The following is a 17,212-nucleotide window of genomic DNA, read 5'->3' as shown; positions in this document are numbered from 1 at the left end:
TTGGAGGCCACGATGCTGATTCTATGCGGCTCTGAGCCTGGGCAAGAATCACTGGCATTCGTATCTGAATGTTAGGCTGTGGTTCAGAGAGAGTACAGCATAGACAGAGAAGGAGCCCAAGGGAAGACGTCATGAAACAGAAGTAAGTTGGCTACAACTCTACAGAGACCATGTGATGATCCATAAACAAATACATAATAACAGTGAGCCTGAAATCAGGCTCAGGGAAGGCGATTCCTGACTATATCAGCAGGGGGCCTTTGCAGGTTCTATGACACCCTTCAAAGCAAAATTTCCCCAAATTCATTCCATACCACCTTAGTAAACACTCCACCAAAAATGTTCCTGAGGTCAAATAAGTTTGGGAACTGCTTGGTTATTAGAGCATTTCTAAGAGGCATTGTGATCTCCAAGAGGGGGCGATATTACACTGTGTCTAAACTTGTTTGACCATGGATTCTGGTTTTTTTGTTGTTGTTGTTTGCAAGGCATCTGCTGGAATTGATGTTCTCTCTTTCCCTTTGGAAATGAGGATTTGAAGGCCTGATAGAGAGTCAGCCATCCTGGTGAGCCCCTGGAAACATTTCCAGGTGTATGTTGATATTTCCAGGTGTATGTTGACATGGATTGTCTTGTTTTAAAAGCAGAAAGAAAAAAATAAGGAAAATAAATAAAAATAAATAAATAAAAGCAGAAAGAAGGGGCACTTGAGTGGCTTAGTTGGTTGAGCATCTGCCTTCGGCTCAGGTCATGATTTCAGGGTCCTGGGATCAAGCCCCGTGTCCGGCTCCCTGCTCAGCAGGGAGTCTGCTTCTCCCACTCTCTCGTGCTCTATTAATAGATAAAATAAAAGCTGAAAGAAATAATAATTTAGGCCATATGCCTTGGGCTTTTAGAGCCCAGTGACTGGCTCCTTGAACTGGGCCTGCTAGGTCTCCAGAGGGGACATGATTGCTTCTAAAGAGAGAAGTGACAATAAAGCAGATTATAATTCAGAAGCGGTAAATAAACTGTAAAATAATAGATTCTTCTTTAGTATAGGATGAGGTGGTTAATGTTCATTTCTAAAACATCAGGGTAATTTTAGCATTTGACATGAAGTGAGAGCAGACATGATACTTCCACTGCTTGGGCTAACCCGTGCTGTGGCTGAACGAGCTCTCTAATGGCTTAAAGAATATGGTGGTTTCGAAGATGTTAAATCCAGTGGGAATGACTAAAGCGGTCAGTCTCTGATCTTGAAAGAATTTCCGTTAAATCAGCAAACCAGATCCAACCAAGGTTGGATACATGGCGATAACTGTTTGCACTGGGAACCACTATGAAATGTGTACATGTATGTTTACTGTATACATACAGACACATGCGGAGAAGCAGCTATATAGAGATAAAGATGGTCATTATTGACTGATTAATAGATATTAAGAAAAAAATAGATATTAAGATACTAAGTGAGTGTAATTTTTTAAAAAGATTTATTTATTTATTCATTTATTTGAGAGAGAGAGCACGAGCAGAGGGAGGGGCAGAGGCAGAGGGAGAGGGAGAAGCAGACTCCCTGCTGACCGGGAAGCCCAATGCAGGGCTCTATCCCACTGAGATCATGACCTGAGCCGAAGGCAGGCGCTTAACTGACTGAGCCACCCAGGGGCCCTCCCCAAATTTACTGAATTCTTAAAAGAGTGCAAGTCTCTAGCTAATAGCTATAGGGTATAAAAAGTTGACCACTTTTGTCCTTAAACTTGGGCAAAACAAGAGAGGGTTTATGTAGGTCTGTTTCCCAAAAGTGGCTCATCCAGAGGAGAAAGTGAGACATACACCCGTGTTTATGGGTGATTCGGCCTTCACGATACTTTGTGATATTCAATTCTGTCCCAGCTCTGCCTCAGTGGCTGCCATTTGCACACCGAACCAGTGGAGCCCTCCATAGTTCCACACAGGGTAACCCCAAGAAACGAGAACCCAGAATCTATGAACAGCGAGAGGGCATCTGTAGAGGCCTCATCTGTAGTGAAAACTGTGCGTAAAGAAACCATTCCAGGACTGAGAGTGTCCAGGAACCCAAGTTGACAGCCTCACGTCCACAATGAAGCTTGGGTTGTCTCATGGCCAATAGAGGATTATAAAAATACTAAATAGGGGGCACCTGGGTGGCTCAGTCCGTTAAGGGTCCAACTCTTGGGTTCAGCTCAGGTCATGATCCCAGGGTCCCGGGATTGGGCCCTGCATCGGGCTCCACGCCGAGCAGGGAGTCTGGTTGAAATTCTCTCTCCTGCTCCCCCTTCCCCTTTCCACTCATGCTCTCTGTCTCTCTCTCTCTCTCAAATAAATATTTTTTTTAAATAGTAAATAGAAATAATAGCCATTTGGTGAGCAACAAGTCTCTGCATTATATGTTTCCTGTCTAATCCTTATTTTTTTTAATTTTTTATTTATTTATGATAGTCACAGAGAGAGAGAGAGAGAGGCAGAGACACAGGCAGAGGGAGAAGCAGGCTCCATGCACCGGGAGCCCGACGTGGGATTCGATCCCGGGTCTCCAGGATCGCGCCCTGGGCCAAAGGCAGGTGCCAAACCGCTGCGCCACCCAGGGATCCCCTGTCTAATCCTTATTGAACTCCTCCCCCACTCCCCGTGAATATCACCGTTCCCATTTACAGGTGACAAAGCAGGCTTCAAAAGGTGAAGGGCCTTGCCTCAGTTGACACAGCTTGGTGTCAGAGTGAGAATTTGTGCCCAATTCTTATTTGCTTCCAAATCTAAACTTCTTGCACTTCCTGCTCTCCCACGTCCTGTTGTTGTAAGGGTCAAATCAGGTAATCGGGGGTGATTCACAAGGCCAACGTAAGAGATCAGCGGCTTACGTGCCCTCCCAGCATCCCTTAATTAAAGAAGCTCTATGCGTCTTTTGAGGCCTCTTTTCCATCCTACATCATCTTCTCTTTGGAGCAGTGGCTCCTAAAACTTTGGCGTGTGGGTCAGCTTGGGGGGCCTATTAAATCAGTCTGGGGCAAGCCTGAGAATCTGCATTTCTAACAAGTTCCCAGGTGCTGCTGCTGCTGGTTCGGGATGCCACTCTGACAGCCACTGCTCTAAACGTCACCCAGGCACCACACTCGACGTCAGTGACAGGGTGCAGCAATCTCCTCTGCCTCCCCAGGACTGTAAATTCCTTGAAGGCAGGGACCACCATGTACTCAGACCTACAGTATCACCCGGAGTATCGCAAAAGGTGAATCTTAGCTAGCAGCTGTCTAGAAAAATCTGGAGTAAAATTCTGGAAGGGCAGCCGATAAATAGCACTACGGCCAATCATCACTGATCATACCATTCTTTTATAAATGTCGCTCGCATGAACCTTTCCAGAGGCTTCCAGGTTTCCTGAGGGCAGAATCTTGAACTGTTTGCAAGGCTGCCCTTCGGGCAACGTGGAGTGCAGGCAGGAGCTGGGCCTCCCAGGCCTTGCAGCCTGCGGGGCCTCGGGGCTCAGGGCAGGCATCAGGGGTGTCTCCCCCGAAGAGGGGCTGCTAGGCCTTGAGCAGGGCCGGGAGATCCTCCGGGAGAGCCCGGATGATCGCAACCCCCCCTCCCTTTCTGGAGCCGCAGGTGCAACTGCCCCGGCCCCGCCCGCGGGGGTGGGGACAGGCCCCGGGGGCTCGGACTCCTTGGGGCGGGGCCGCACCGAGCACTGGCTGCCGGCAGGTGGCGACAACAGGCCGCCTAAACTTCGGGTCTGGCTTGGGGAGCCCTCGGGGCGTGGAGGCTCATTGTTTACTCTGAAACCGGGCTTCTCAGCTGCCCGGTGACTCAGTTTCCCCCGAGCGGCGCCACGACACTGGTGTTGGGGCCCAGAGAGCTCCGGGGAGGCCGGATCTCCTGCAGATCGCAGAACGGGCTCTCATGAAAAAACCCAAACACCAACAACACTAACAAAGACAGTTTCGGGGTGGGGGGGACCGTAATCCCACGAGGTCTGTCCAGCACTGTCGAGGCATAAATCAGTTTAGACATTAACGGGTCAACTCAAGTGGGAAGTTTTTTCATTGGCTCCCGGTGATGTCACACGGGGCTGGGAGAACTGGTTTTCTAGGTGTGGGGCTTCTTAATCCCAGAAACATCTAGAAGAAGGAAAAAAAAAAAAAAAAGCTCTGAGCCCTTTCACCTCCTGCCGAACCAGGGCCCTGAGCTGTAAGCGGATACTGAGCTTTGTCCCCACGCTCTTTGTAAACCGCAGAAAAGCCGAGAGAGGGCAACGCAAGGCGGGAGTGTAGACAATAACCGGTGGTGGCGGCGCCCCGCCCCTTGGCTGCACCTGGAAACCACCTGGGGGTTTCACGCGCATGTGCAGACGCCGGGGGGCCCCCCCGCCCAGGTGATGGTGAGCTGGCCTGGACACCCCTGGGCGCCCGGAGTTTTGAAAGATTCCCCAGGCGATTCCGACGTGCAGCCAAGGCTGAGCCACTGCTAGACGTGCGGCCTTGGCACCGGTGTTGGTGAAACGCTCACACCCGCCAGCTAGTGTAGGTGCCTTATGCCTTGAGCACGTTTCGAATAAAAGCCAAGACTGCTTCGTAAGCAAAGCTCAGCACAGGTTGGGGGGGGGGGGGACTAGGAACCGGATTAAAACTGAGCATAAAGCAGAGTCGGGATTTTTGTTCCTCTCTTCTGCCCGGAATTGCCACCACGACCTGCCCCCATAGAATGCAGGCCTGTTATTTACTTTATTCCTGTTATTTACTTTATTCCTTTTTTGAATGAAGTGTGTGTATTTGCTGACCTTCAAACACTTGCGCGTTGTCTAAGGGCGGGGGAGAGGGGGGAACCCCGATGTGCAGGGTCTGCCGCTTGCACCGTGTGCCTGCTGCCACCGCGGCTCACTGCAAGCTACCGCCAGTGTGGCACGAGCAAACGCGGAATTGGGACAGCCGTGCGCCACCGGAGACGGGCCGGCTTAGGGGACGTGCCTGGGCTGCAGCAGGCCCTCACCACGGATCACATCCCCGCTTGTCTTCACCCGATAGGAACCTTTATGCCGACCTTGGTCTTGCCCGTTCCTAAGCATTTTTACAGACACGGTCTCATTAAATTCTCAGGGCAACACTGCGCAGTGGCAGGGTGGCTGTTGCTGCTTGTACTGACGAGAAGCCTCCGGCCCAGAGAGGCTGGAGCAAGTTGCTGAAGGCCGAAGAGTAAGTAGCCTATAGGATGGGTGTGCTAGCCGGAATACTGGCCCCCCAAAGATGTCCACGTCCTAATCCCTGGAACTTGTGAGCAGGTGACAAAGCAAAAGAGAATCCGGGTTGCGGCCAGAATCAAGGCTGCTAGCCAGCAGGCCTCAGAGGACGGAGAGTCCTGAGTTGGGCGGGTGCCTCCAGCGGGACCCCCAGGGCCCTCACCCCTGCACGTGGAGGAGGGCAGCGGATCACGGGGCCCAGGGAGGGGAACACAGGCGAAGGGTCAGAGGGGCGCACCGGTGCAGGCCTTGAAGACAAGGAGGGGAGCCACAAGCCGAAAGGCAAGAAAGGAGGTGCTCCCCCAGAGCCTGCAGACAGGGACACAGCCTCCGGTCCCTTGACGCTGGCCCCCGACACCTGCCTGGGGCTCCTGACCTCCAAAAGTGTAAGCGCGCACAGTCATGTGGCTTACGTCGCTAGGCATGTGACACCTGTTCCCGCAGCCCAAGAGCCAAGCTGGCAGTTAGGCCTCCTCCTCCTTCAAGCCTCAGCGCGCATGTCAGCTCCGGGGGAAGGTGGGGAGGCTGCTTTTTCTCGCCCTTTCTAGGCCGGGGCCTTCTCCCCTGGGTTGCCGCAATGTCTGGCTTTGAGCACTTGGCCCTGCGGCCGCTTTCTCGCACCGGTGGTGCCGTCGTCGCAGGAGCAGAGCAGAAACCCGAGATTCAGCAAGCATGGATGTGGGATTAGGGGAAAGAATGCTTGACTCTGACCTTGGCAGCAGCCCCGCCCCCTCGTCACCACCAGAAATCCTGGTGCTGAGCTGTCAGAGCCGCAGGGTGATTGCCAGCTGCTCTGGGGGGCACGGGGAGCTGCGGCCCCCCTCCCTGCAGCGCCCTCTGACCTGTGAGCCGCAGGGAAGAGCAAGACTGCAGTCTCCCTGTTAACCCGCAAGAAAAAAGCGTCTCCCCCAGCCCAGCGTGTGTCAGCCTCTTTGGCAGAGGAAGGAAGGTTCTGGCTCACGTCTGAAGACAGACAGGCATGATGAATGGGTTCCCGGAGCCCCGGCCTCTGAGGCTGCCCTCTTTGTCTCAGCAGAACCCGCACTGGATTTGGGCCGGTGGCCTAGGCACTTGTTTGTCCTCATTTCTCGAATGTGCAAAAGACCAGCTCTGTGCTCTGCTTGCTTTCAAGGCGGATGAGAAAAGAGTAAAAGGGGTAGGACGGGGGCAGCCCGGTGGCCCAGCGGTTTAGCACCGCCTTTGGCCCAGGGCCTGATCCTGGGGACCCAGGATCGGGTCCCATGTCGGGCTCCCTGCCTGCGGCCCACTTCTCCCTCTGCCTGTGTCTCTGCCTCTCTCTCTCTCTCTCTGTCTCTCATGAATAAAATAAAATAAAAATCTTTTTAAAAAGCGGGGGGATAGGATGGGCCTTGAGTACTGCCACACAGTCAATGCCCCAGGAGCCAGTGCGACCACGTGCTAAGCAGGGCCAGGGCTGCGTAGGAAAGTTCACATTCACACGGGAAGTGAAAGTGAATTGCATCACTTTCTGTCATATGACAGCTGTGTGCTGCTGATGGACGCACTGAGCCCCCGTTTCCCCACGGGGGAGAGGGGGATCGTGCTGGGTCCCATTTATGGATCATTTCCCACGCATCCCCCCCACTCCCGTTCAAGCTCTTCACCCTTATCCGCATCATACACTCATGCGGCCTGCCGGGGTTAGGATCTGGAGCGGCTGCAGGATTTGTGAGCCCAGTGCCCCCCTTCAAAGCTGACTAGATCTCCTGACAGCAGCAGCAGCAGCAGCAGCACATTCAAGGGAGCGTGGATGGGGCTCGCGCTATGTGACTGCAGGTTGCACGGCCGTGATGCAGGCCCTGGGCCGTCTGACTCCAGAGCCTTCCATCTTAGCATCTGTGCTATGCTGGCCGTCTCCTAAGGTGGCTGTGATGTTGGAAGTGAGACTGAGGCATTCCGGGCCGAGGGAACCGCGTGAAGAATGGTCCGGAAGTGGACGCAGGGAGAGGACTATGCGGAAAGAATGATAAACCCTGGTGGCTGCAGCTGTGGTCACTTGGAGGAAACAGAAATGTGCCGGCAGATAGTGCGGGCTCCGCGCTGCGGCGCTCTGAAGGCCCTGCTCTTGAAGCTGCTGCTGGTGGGCAGGGATGGACCGTTTAGAAGCAGGTGGCCATGGGGACACAGGGCAGGGGACTTACCCTAGGGGTCACGGTGGGGCAAAGCCGGCTGGGGCCAGAGCGTCCCCTAGAGGGCGCCGTCACAGCAACACTGCAGGGGCGCAGTGAGGAGGGGCTGGTGGAGAGAAGGCAGGGGAAATGGGGAGAAGTAGACAATTTAGGGGTAAGTGGAGATGACAGGCCTGTGCTAACAATCTGGATATCAAAAAAAAAAAAAAAAAGCTCCTGATGCCTGCTGGCCTGGCCTGTTGTTTTGAGGACACCAGGCCTTGGCGGAGGATGTTATCACAGACACAAAGTTTGCCTTGGAGCACGCAGCAAACAGGATATATTTCTTCAGGAAGTAGAAACTCTTTGAGAAGACAAAAAAAAAAAAAAAATTTAATTTAACTTCCTAAAAAGAACAGCTGTTACTGTCTATAAACTCAGGTCATTTCTCAATTGGGGATTTTCCCCCCTGAAATTCTCCCTTCCAATTTTCAGAGGCATTTATCGGTTCTTTGATTATGATATAATCATGGGTCCTATATCTCGTATTTGCATGTGACTGTATCATATAATAGTTGTACATTTCAGAGGAAACCATGAAATTAAAACCAGAAAAAGCAAAAATTTAAAAAATGTTCTTCCGGGCAGCCTGGGTGGCTCAGTGGTTTGGTGCTGCCTTTGGCCAAGGGCATGATCCTGGAGTCCCGGGATCGAGTCCCACATCGGGCCCCCTGCATGGAGCCTGCTCCTCCCTCTGCCTGTGTCTCTGCCTCTCTTTCTCTCTCTGTCTCTCTCTGTCTCTCATGAATAAATAAATAAAATCTTTAAAAAAAAAATGTTCTTCCAAATCTCTACCGTATTCTTCTCTCAAACTTGGTAGCCACCTGAGAAGTGGGGCACCTCAAGCTGGGCTGCCTGGGTTCAAATCCCAGCTCCCACCCACTAGCAGGGGGGCTCTGGCCAAGTGAGGGTAACCTGGATCCCTTCTTTAAAGTGGAGGCAACAATACTGGTTCTTATCTCAATCCTACTGTGTTACTTTGTTCTGAAGATGACATGAGAAATGCCTCGATGAGTCGCTGGCTTGCAGAAAGCAGGCCATAAATGTCACATCAAATTCTCTAGATAGTTCTACAGTGATCCTGAGTGACGCTGGAGATCAGAAACATCTTTGTGAAGTCATATTATCATTACGTGTTTATCCCCCCCCCGGGGCATGATGGTACCACCCCGGACACTGTAGTGGTGACGCTGAGTCAAGCCTTACGACTGCCCCCCGCGGCCTAGAAAGAGGGGCTCGTGGGCTCTCCCCACGTGGGCTCACGGCAGAGCTTTTGACCGATTCAGCAACCCAAGGTGAGCTGAGCAAGGCCACAGAGGAGAGGGAAACAGACCCACATCCGCACTGTTTTGAAGGAGGACCTCTCTGGGTTAATAAAGTCCCCCCACTTTTCATGATTCGGGCTGGACTTCCGCCCCAGTATAGCTGTGGGCCGAGCCGTCAACAAGCGGCCTTTCAGGCCTCCATGTTGTCACCCCTGGAGGTAGAGAGAAAGGACCCCAGGCCCACCACGGAGGAGACCCAGCCTGACAGGGAACAAACAAGTGGCAACAACAGGGCCAAATGTCCCAAGAGGAGGGGGCATGAGGACAGCTTTCGGTCTCAGGGGGTGAGGAGGGCTCCCCACCTCAGGCCTGCGTTTAAGCACAAGTCTCTAAAATGGCTGCCAGACAGGGAACTTTCTGGGCGGAGGGCGGAATTCTGTGTCTCGTCCGGGAGGGTGATCCGCAGGCCCGCCCGGTCGTGGGTCAGGAGCCATGGACAGTGCACAGAAAATGGGTGCGTTTTGTTTTATGTAAATGAAACCTCAAGCCAGCTGATGGGACCCAGGGTGTGCGGGCTCGGGCACCGCGGTGTCCCCGCGACTCGCGGCCTGGCCCTTGGTGGGTCCTCTGCTCGATGGCCCCGGGAGCCACGGGGGCCCGGCCTCTGCGGGGGAGGAGCCTCCACGACTGGCTGACCTGAGGGGGTTCAGGGGAGTCTTGGGGCTTCTGGGCTGAGTGTGGGGTGCTGTCGGCGGGCCAGCTCCGAGCAATGCAGGCCCACTGATCCTGTCGGGGGCTCCCGGGGGCTCTGGCTGGCGGGGCCTGGCCCTCAGCTCCTCCCGCATGCTGTTCTCTTCTGCCCCCCCCTTTCCTGCCTCCCCCCCATTCCCCCAGGCGGCAGACCCAGCTGGGGCAGGGCTGGCAGGAGCCCCTGAGCCAGAACCCTGAGCCCTGAGACGTCGAGGCCTGCTGAAAGGGCCCTGTGTTTCCTGGGGCAGCCCCACCTTGAGGGCAGGTGGGGGGAGTGGAGCTTAGCTCCCCTCAGGTAGGGCTGCCAGAGAAGGCGCAGGACTCCCAGTTACGTCGGAATTTCCGATCAACGCTGACGTTGAACCATGTCTCAAACACTGCGGGAGTAGCTCACCCTCCCAAGTATTTGTCGTTCACCCCAAATTGCAACTGAACTCTACTGGGGTGCGGCCGTGCGGAAGGGGAGAGGGCCACACTCGGCTACACCTGCGCACGGCACTGTCGGGGTCGCTGGGGATGATGGCAGGAGGCCTGGGCATCACGGCGTGGCTGCCGGGCTGCTCTGCTCTACCTCCACAAAAGCAATCGTCCCATTAGCCCAAGACTGATAGGGCAGGAGCAGGGGAGGGCTGGGAATGTGCTCCCTCTCCCCCGCTGTGCGGCCCCTCAGCTCCCCCACACACTGGGTGACTCCCCGCGCCTCACCCGCTTTCCCAGGCTTACCCCATCTGCCACCCACGTGGCACCCTCCCCGTCCAGAACCTTCACCTCGGGCTGCGTTGGCACCCAACTCCCTAGGTCGGCCTAGGAGAAGCCAGTGGAAAGTTACTTGCACATCAACGGGTGGACGGATGATGAAACTCCGGGAAACCACAGCTCCTCCCCTGCCGGGGCACCGGGCCACAGGCCAACCTGCTAGGCTTGGGACCCACTTCTGGCCTCATGACAGATGTGCCCAGAGACCTTGGGCAAGTCACTCTCCACATGCCGCATGTCTTCATTTGTGGACGGCATGCCGGCTGCCCTCTCGCACCCTTCCAGGGCTGCCAGGAGGCAAGAAATGGAGCTGGCAGGTGCAAACTCCAGGTCACATTGGAACATGAAGCTGGGACGCCTGGGTGGCTCGGGGCGTGATCCCGGAGTCTCGGGCTCCCCGCAGGGAACCTGCTTCTCCCTCTGCCTGTGTCTCTGCCTCTCTCTGTGTGTCTCTCATGAATAAAAAAATAAAATCTTTAAAAAAAGAAAAGAAAATGAAGCATCTGGGACACCTGGGTGGCTCAGCAGTAAAGTGCCTGCCTTCAGCCCAGGGCGTGATCCTGGAGTCCCGGGATCAAGCCCCACGTCGGGCTCCCTGCTTCTCCCTCTGCCCGTGTCTCTGCCTCACTCTGTGTGTCTCTCATGAATAAAGAAATAAAATCTTAAAAAAAAAAAAAAAGGAAAGGAAATGAAGCATCTGTACAAATGTCCCTTTTATGGTGGTTCCGGCTGGCTGCAGGTGCCCCTACTTAGAGAAATGCGATCCACGAACGTTCAGACACATCCACACGCCGTGGCGTGGTTCAAAGAGCAGCTTCTGTGCCTCCCTGAAAACATGACTCGGTTCACCAAAATGTAACGTTGTGCTTGCATTTTACAGGAAAACGTGGAAGACACAGCTTCTGTAATCGGGGTGGCTCTTCGCTGGGCCCGCGGTGGGCCAGCTGCCTGAGCCCGGTGTGCCTCAGTTGCATTCTAGAAAGGAGGCCTATTGCAGACCTGTCCAGGGTGATGGCCTTAGTAACGTCTTCCTGCCCCTTTAAGAACAGAGGCTCCCTCAGTTGCAGATAGGCAGGAAGTGCCTGTACTCTATCTGGGCTGCTTGTTTCACTTCCTTGCAGAGGTGTTTTCTTACTAAAGAAACCCCAAGTCCAAGGCCACGGCTATTTCTTTCGGAGGCAAGCTCAACTCCTTTTGTGTCGGCTTCATGAAATTTCTGGGGCAGGAAAATATAGATATATACACTTTTTTTTTTTTTTACTTTTTTTTTTAAAACAGCCTTTATTTTTTAGAGCAGTTTTATGTTCATCGCCAAACTGAATGGAAGGTACAGAGATTTCCCATATCCCCCCCTGCCCGCACACATGCACAGCCGCCCCCGTTATCGACGCAAATCATATTTTTAAATATATACAAGATGAAAGTAAAACGCAACATGGTATTTCAAACGTTTTAAAATAAAAAAAGTAGTACATGCTTCTGGTAAAAATGTCAGTGGTAGAGGATTCTCCATTCCCCTTCCCCAGAGGTAACTTCTGTTAGTAGTTCTAAAAATTCCCTTCTGGAAATTGTCTCTACAGCCTCACTTTGTTATTGCACAGAGATAGATCATACAGTATGTGGAAGGTTCTCTTTTTTCTACTTAAGAGTATACTTTCGGGGTGCCTGGCTGGCTCTGTTGGTGGAGCATGTGACTCTTCATCTCAGGGTCATAGATTCGAGCCCCACATTAGGTGGAGAGATTTCTTATTTTAAAAAATGTCTACTTTGGCTATCCTTCCATGGCTTCATGAGTAAAGCTGCCTCAATCTCTTTCTTCCTTTCTTTCAGATTTTATTTTGAGAGAGAGAGACGGAGCAGGGGCAGAGGGAGAGGGAAGAGGGAATTCTGAAGCAGACTCCCCACTCAGCAGGGAGCCCGATGCGGGCTCGATCCCATGCCTCTAAGATCGTAATCCAAGCCGAAACCAAGAGTTGGACGCTCAGCCGACTGAGCCACCCACGTGCCCCTCAATCTTTTTCTAACAGCTGCCTAACTTTCCATTGTTTGGGTATTCGACTATATATTTAACTAATCTCCTAATTAATGTATGCACTTAGGGTAATTCTAGGGTTTCCTCTTAACCTACAGTGCTATGGGGAAAAGATGTACGTGCACATGTACATATATGTAGACATATCTTGGCGTATCGGTCCGAATATGGCCCTAGAAAACCTTTTTTTTAAGATTTATTTATTTATTTATGATAGACACAAAGAGAGAGAGAGGCAGAGACACAGGCAGAGGGAGAAGCAGGCTCACGCTGGGAGCCCGATGCGGGACTTGATCCCGGGACTCCAGGATCGCGCCCTGGGCCAAAGGCAGGCGCTAAACCACTGAGCCACCCAGGGATCCCCTAGAAAACCTTCCTGACAGTGGAATCACTGGGCCAAACTGGAAATCACTGTGAGAACGGCTGGTGCCCCTGAAACGTCCATATCAGTTACACTTCCAGCAAGGGCACGGAGGGCGGCCCCCACTCTTGCCCTGCCTTCTGTCCACCCTCAGACAGTACTCAACCTTTTCATTTTTGTCTATCGGAAAGGGGCAGAGAAAGGGGCAGAGAAAGCCTCGTTGTTTGATATGCATTTGAAAGCCTGCTCTCCAGGGGCATCTTCTCGAGGAGGGGCTCTTGGAGGCCGGACTTCAGAACCAGAGAGAGAGAGAGAGAGAGAGAGCCAGATGCCATCCCAGGTCAGGCAACTGCCCTGGGTGATGCCCAGGGCCTCATTCTTTCCATCTGTAAAATAAGCATCCTAAGACCAAGACCATACGGGTTATGGAAATGCCCCAACAAAGCAATACAAGTGGCCGGCACGACGAACGAACGTTAGTGGCCATCCCATCAAGGCAAAACAAAAACCAACAAACCAGATTTCGACTGGCCCAGTCCAAGGCCTGGTACCAGTTTCTGCGAGGTCTGAGATCTCACCTCTTACTTGCTGCCCCGGCTTGAAGGAGGAGAATACAAATAAAATGCTGAAAGATAAAACTACATAAAACTGAAGTGATCACATCCCGCGGTCTGTGTGCTGAGCCAGTGACCTGGGGCATGTTACGTCTCAGAGCCCCAGGTTCCTTCCTGCGAGATGGGGTGTTCACTTTGCCCAGGGAATTCAAGAGTACACAGGACAGTGCCTGGCTCTGGCAGGCACTCTGGATGACCCTTGTGGTTATTCCTAGCCACGGGTCCCCCCAGTGGCTCAGCCCGCGCCCCCCAGCAGGACAGGCAAGGAGTGGAGCCCCCTGGACTGTGGGTGATTCCCAACACCTACTAAAGGCTGGCCTAGCCGAAAGGCTCTTTGGGGCTGCAAACGCTGCAGGAGGGCACTGGTTGGAAGGGCGACTCCAACCTTCTGGTCTGTCCTTTGAGACAGAATTATATCCTGCAGCGCTCAGCAAACTGGTTGAGTGAACAGCCCCATTACCCATTCCTCAGCGTTTAAGAAGATCTTCATGGGCCCACTTTGTGAAAATACGTTTGCCACGTTTAATTTTACTTTTTAACTGCTTTCTTTGGAAACAAGGTGCCCCCTGAATGCTGTGGTGTTGCTCCAAGGACATCTAAGTTACTTGCAAGTGGGGTCGGTGCTGACACCCGGTTTCTCAGTTCCCTTCAGCGCTGCAGCCTCTGGCCGGGGCTGGTGCAAGGTGAGAGAATGATTCGCCTCCCCTGAGGTTACAGTTAACGCCACCAGGCCTGAGTGCTGTGGCCTAAATATCTGTATCCCCCCCAAAATCATATGTTGAGATGCTAACCCCCATGGCGATAAGATCAGGAGGTGGGCCTTCGGCAGATGACTGGGTCACCAGAGTAGAGCCTTCCTGAATGGGGTTCGTGCCCTGATTAAAAAAAAAAAAAGGCCTCGTAGAGTTTCTTCAGCCTTCTAGAATCACGGGAGGACATCACCAGAAGTCCGTGACTGGGAAGAGGCCCTCACCCGACCATCCCAGCAGCCCGATCTTGCACCTCCAGCCTCCAGAGCTGTGAGGAATAAATGTCTGTTGCTTATAAGCCACCCCCCAGCCTGTGGGGGTTCACTGCGGAAACCTGAATAAACTAACACCCCAAGCTAGGAGCTCAGTGTGGAGCCTGACGTAGAGATCGGGAAATGAGCATGTCTCAAAAACGAATAGCTTCACGGTGGAGAAGCCTGGCAGGCAACACCTTCAGCAAGTCATCAAAATGAACACCCCCAATAACGGTCAAGCCAACACCATGAGCCTCCTGATTGAGACGCCCAGAAGGGCACAGCATCCTCGCGGAGGATTCCTGCCAGGGTGGCAAAGGCCAAATCTGATCGCAAGGAAACATCAGCCAAACCTCAATCAAGGGAAATCCCACAGAACAACTGGCCCATCCTCTCCAAAAAATATTAGTGTCATGGAAGACCTAGAGAGGCTGAGGAAGTGCTAAAAGACACTAAGGGGCATGACATCTAAATGCGATGCATGCTCCTGGGCTGGAATCTGGACCAGGAAAAAAAAATTGTCATAAGGCCGTTACTAGGCTAATAGACAAAATCTGAATAAAATCTGTAGATTGGGGCGCCTGGGTGGCTCAGAGATTAGGGGCACCTGGGTGACTCAGTCAGTTAAGCAGCTGCCTTCAGCTCAGAGCATGATCCCGGGGCCTGGGATTGAGTTCAGCATCAGGCTCCCTGCCTCCCCGCCCCGTGGGGAGCCTGCTTCTCCCCCTCCCCCTGCTGCTCCCTCTGCTTTTGTTCTCTCACTCTCTGTCAAATAAATACATAAAAATCTTTTTTAGGGAATGTGAACTGGTGCAGCCACTCTGGAAAACTGTGTGGAGGTTCCTCAAACAGTTAAAAATAGACCTGCCCTACGACCCAGCAATTGCACTGTTGGGGATTTACCCCAAAGATACAAATGCAATGAAACGCCGGGACACCTGCACCCCGATGTTTATAGCAGCAATGGCCACGATAGCCAAACTGTGGAAGGAGCCTCGGTGTCCAACGAAAGATGAATGGATAAAGAAGATGTGGTTTATGTATACAATGGAATATCCCTCAGCCATTAGAAATGACAAATACCCACCATTTGCTTCAACGTGGATGGAACTGGAGGGTATTATGCTGAGTGAAGTAAGTCAGTCGGAGAAGGACAAACATTATATGTTCTCATTCATTTGGGGAATATAAATAATAGTGAAAGGGAATATAAGGGAAGGGAGAAGAAATGTGTGGGAAATATCAGAAAGGGAGACAGAACGTAAAGACTGCTAACTCTGGGAAACGAACTAGGGGTGGTAGAAGGGGAGGAGGGCGGGGGGTGGGAGTGAATGGGTGACGGGCACTGGGTGTTATTCTGTATGTTAGTAAATTGAACACCAATAAAAAATAAATTAAAAAAATAAAAATAAAAAAAATTAAAAAAAATCTTTTTTAAGGGATCCCTGGGTGGCACAGCGGTTTGGCGCCTGCCTTTGGCCCAGGGCGCGATCCTGGAGACCCGGGATCGAATCCCACATCAGGCTCCCGGTGCATGGAGCCTGCTTCTCCCTCTGCCTGTGTCTCTGCCTCTCTCTCTCTCTCTCTCTCTCTCTCTGTGACTATCATAAATAAATAAATAAAAAATCTTAAAAAAAAAAACTTTGTAGATTAGACAGCAGTATTGTAACAACATGAAGTCTCCTGGTCCTAATGATAGTACCCTGGCTGTGCTGGAGAATGTCTTGTTCCAGTAAATGCAGGGGAGTATCTGGGAGCAAAAACGTGTTGTGTTTGTGAATTGCTATCGGGCTTTAGAAGATACATGGAGAGAGAGAAAGAGAATGATACAGCATATGTGGGACAAACAGTAACAGTTGATGAATCTGGGTGCAGAATGTTCAGGACTTCTTATTGTCGCTTTGCAACTTCTCCCGGAGCCACCTGTTATCATAAACAACCAGGCACAGTCCAGGGGGGCCCACCAGGAATAACAAAGACACTCCCTACCACTTGGGAAATGTGTGCAGAGTTCAGAGGCGGTGGCCCAGGACCCAGAGACCAAGGCCTGCCACATTCGATGCAAAACCAGACCCAGCATTCTAGCTAAAAAGTAAGGCATTTGTGCAAACATCGCCATAGACTACAAAATACAAGATTCAAGCATTAAAATACCTCCTTCTGGCCCAAACTAAAATTGTGCCCCCGTCTGTAAGTAGATAGAAAAATAGAAATCGTTTAAGTCCAAATGTACACTTTTTCTTTGTGCCAAGGACTACTGGTAGTCAAAAGAAAGGGGGGGGGTGTCGGGGAAGGCATTTTCACGAATGGGTAGATTTAAGCCTTTGGAAGCCCAGCATGCAGGTTCAAATCTGAGAAGTGGATTCCTGGATGACAAGACTAATCCCCAAACACACTACCGTCACCAACACTGCCACGACTACAACAAAACCAGGGGTGCTGCTGTTTACTTAGCATTGGAACACTTAGTGCCAACCCACCAGTCCTCTAGTGAGCTACACAATACTACTCTTAGGTGACTGACTTTCATGAACCACTTGGCTCCTTCTCACCCGAGGTATATAATCTGCTTCTCCCGTGGCCAAAAGCATGCCTGAAGGGCTACAGGCCCACAGCTCAGAGTAAGCAGTTGGGGTTTCTGGTCTTGGCCCTGCTAACCAATGCCACTTAACCTCTCTGTGCTGGGGTTCATCCTCTGCAAGATACTGATGCCACTACCTGGCCCCTCTATCTGCGTGACGCTGCTTTAAGGACACAGTGACCCAAAAGGTGAAAAAGCGCACTGACAAAGTTCACAAAGGCCAGATAAATGCGACTTGTGTTAAGGGATTAGTGAAGCCCCAAACGTGAGGTGACACCTATAAGCAGGTTGCCCCGAGCTGGTGCCTAAGCCCTTTTGAGGAAGCTGCCTGTACGGACCGTGGACTCGAAGTGGGGACGAGAACATGCGGGAGGAAATGGTAAAATGACACTTCCAAAGCGGCCATTGGGTGGTTTATCTGGTTTATC

This window comes from Canis aureus, chromosome X, assembly GCF_053574225.1.
Source record: "Canis aureus isolate CA01 chromosome X, VMU_Caureus_v.1.0, whole genome shotgun sequence".
In the NCBI taxonomy this organism is placed as follows: Eukaryota; Metazoa; Chordata; class Mammalia; order Carnivora; family Canidae; genus Canis; species Canis aureus.
This window is presented reverse-complemented; position numbering follows the sequence as displayed.